This window comes from Pinus tabuliformis, chromosome 4_2, assembly GCF_031772625.1.
Source record: "Pinus tabuliformis cultivar Carrire ecotype Pingquan chromosome 4_2, CPIR1, whole genome shotgun sequence".
Taxonomy (NCBI): Eukaryota; Viridiplantae; Streptophyta; class Pinopsida; order Pinales; family Pinaceae; genus Pinus; species Pinus tabuliformis.
This window is the reverse complement of record NC_142304.1, coordinates 777,444,939-777,448,283: the sequence shown is the minus strand read 5'-3', so window position 1 is coordinate 777,448,283 and position 3,345 is coordinate 777,444,939.

The following is a 3,345-nucleotide window of genomic DNA, read 5'->3' as shown; positions in this document are numbered from 1 at the left end:
GGGATCAGATTTTACACAGTGGACAATTTGTAAATCCCATTTTAGTTTTCTATTAAGTTTAATGTTGTCCAAAGTTCAAGGTCTAAACTTTGCTCTTCCAATTATTCCAACTATATCCAATTTCATAAAAGGGGGAAATTTTGATGGGTAAGCTTGTGCTTTATTACTCAATACTAATTATACATTTTCTCAATACTAATTATACATTTTCTCCATAAAATTTTGAACCTTTTGTGCCATTCAATATTTATGTGCATTTTCTTCCACAAGTTTTGAATATTTCTAATTTTTCTTACATTGGGGTCGAGATACCCTGAATATTCTCTGAATTTTCAGAACAAACTCACTAAAATAACTAGAATTCTAATGGTGTTTCTACTAAATTAAGAGGAATTATGATTGTTTAGAAATATACTCACATAATCAACTATAAGTTATTGCATTCTTTGATCCACACTTGCAGTGGCCCCTCCATATGAAATGGTAGAAGCACTGCCTCGGCCACTGAACTAGGAGTCTGGTCTCCTTTTCCTCTGAATAATGAAATGTGCATACCACTCTAGCGAAATGTGCATACCACTCTAGCAAGGTGAAACGATTCAATCTAGCCTTTTGGGGCATAAGAGTAAGTGTCTTGTGACATTGTTTCTTTTTGTGTTGACCACACCCTCACACAACATTTCAGTTAACTTCTGGGTGAGATGTTGGTTCTAATCTATCAATGTCTAGTTCTGGTTCACAGGCTACTAAGTCTTAATTGAATTTTTGTAAATCTATTTTTCTAGTATAGGTGGTTCTAGCTTTATTATCCCATATGTTTTCTCTATAGTCAGCAAGGTAGATTGGTGGCCATCTCGTAGGCAAGGTAGATCCATGATCATCTCACAAGCGAGGGGCTAGGTACCATATCTGTAATTCCACTGCAAAAGTAAGGGTATGCCACGACCAAACTAGAGTTGTTGTAGTTCCATATGAAGCTGATGATGCTGCTCAAAAACCATTGGGTAATTATGCTGCAAAAAAACTATAGAGGGGCTAGTTTTGTTGCAAAAATGCATTTGTAAAAGGGGCACCTGGACTTCATGCAAGCCCTTGGCATGCTTACCCAACAATTTTTTGTTATTTTGGATTCCATTTATGTATTTTTTTCATTTCTTTGATTTAAGTCTTATACCCATGTTTGAAGTTTATTGATGCCACATGCTTATGTAATGTTATTTTAATATTTTTTAATTTAAATTCAACCCATCATCTAAATTTTAAAAACTATACCCAAACCAAGTTTGTACTCTACCATGTTGGTTCCTGAAATCTATCTAAATCTTTTCAATAATTTCATTGTCAACCCCAAGCATCCTTGGCTTTACATGCTCCTCTCATAATAGTAGATTAAGAATGATGGTTATTGTGGCCTCAGTAGCAGATCCATATGCAGTAGTTGATCCACCTACATTATCTAAGCACCCAACTTACTTTCCATTTAGATATCCATTAGTTGTTATGGTTTTCTAGCTTGACGGTTCCTAGTGGCCTTGATTTCATTCTTTCAGAAATTGAGGTTCACCATAGGAAAGGAGTTTGCCTTGTTCACCCTATATATTTGGCTGAAGCTTGTTCTTCAGCACAAACAAATGAATCTATGCTTGTTGGTGTTTCTTTTAGCAAAGAGCCTTGAACCCAATTAGTATAAGAGAACTAAAATCCCCATTAGTGTTGCAAAGAACAACAAAAATCTTTTGCTCCTTAGATTGCCCTTTCTCTCTTATTTATTTTAGCAATGGAGTTAGTTTCTCATTTTTAGTCTGATAGATCAAAAGATCCCCAACAACCTCAAGGTCTAGACCATTTAATTTTCATTAAATCATTGGTGTTTTCAATGTCTTTGATTTATTAGAAATTTAAGTTTACAATAGTTCCAATTTTAGAATTTATACAAATTAAGTTACAATTGCTGGAATTTATGAATTTACAAAAATTAATTATAAAATGTTTTCATGAACAATCATGTAATATTTAAAATTTAATATAAAACTAATTAAATTAAATTAAATAATATATATATATATATATATATATATATATAAAATTTAAAATTAAAAGAATATATATTTTTTCCCATCTGAAAAAATAACTATAATTGTAACATGTTCATTTTTTTATTCTTTCATTACTGCTACCCAGACTTGGTAATATCTTACCTGACTATTTTTATAACTCACTCTAGCTTAGTACAAGGCCCAAGACTAGCAAGAGTAATGCAAACAAATTCTGCTAATTTCACTACTTATCTTTATGCGCTAATATATCAATTTAATACTAGAACTGTGTTGGAATCATAAAGCAAGCTTACACCAAGCTGCTGGTAATCTAGCAAGGACCACGATTATTTAAGTTTCATAAGCATGACATGACTCTAATATTTGTCGCTATATACTACGCAATTCCTTGTTGCGCTCTGGAATAAGCATGTAATACGAGTTGATATTCAGAGAATATTAAACCTGTTTGTTGTTCCATTCCTTTATAACTCTCTTTCTATTAATTAGTCAGGTATTTGGGGCCTTCATTGTATGAAATAATGCACTGATTACAACGGTTGCAGGTTTTTTAATGGAATTATTGCTGGTGTTTTTTCTGAAATTCATTGGTCTGGTATCAAGCATTAACTTGTGACATTCTCCTTGGGCGATGCCCAATTTCTCCTTTTACTTGGCCGACAGGGTTTCTCCGTTGACATGGCCCGCAGGGACTACGGCTACTTCAGCACTTGTTAACAGTACTCATGATTTTAGATCTTATTCATTTATTTAACCTAACTAGTATAGTTTTGCAAATGAAGAATACTTTTTGTGATGTAAACAAAGGAGACCTAGAATCTCTAGTTTTAGAATCTAAGGAAACTCTTTTCTTGATAATAAAAGCTGGTTACATCATCTATATATGCTTTCAAAAGTTAAAGTTTGTTTAAACAAATGATAAACACAATATAAAAAAACAAAAAAGACAAAACAAAACATTTTTATGTTAAGATTGTTGATCTCAAGTTTGAGAGCTATAAATATGAATAAATATCAAAATATATTTTATTTAAACTAATTTTATAGAGTATTTTTCCAATTTATTAAAAACAATATTAATTAATTTTATATTTCTTAGTTTAAGAATATTTACAATATATTGACCTAATTTTTCACAATTTTAAAGTCTTTTTCATAAATGAATGTGTTAGAAATATTTCCTAACAAGGTGAACCCCTTTGAATAATTTACTGGTCATAATTGCATTTGAAGATTACAAATGGAAAAGACTAATACTCACCTAGAAAAGTTAGGTGTGAAAAAATTA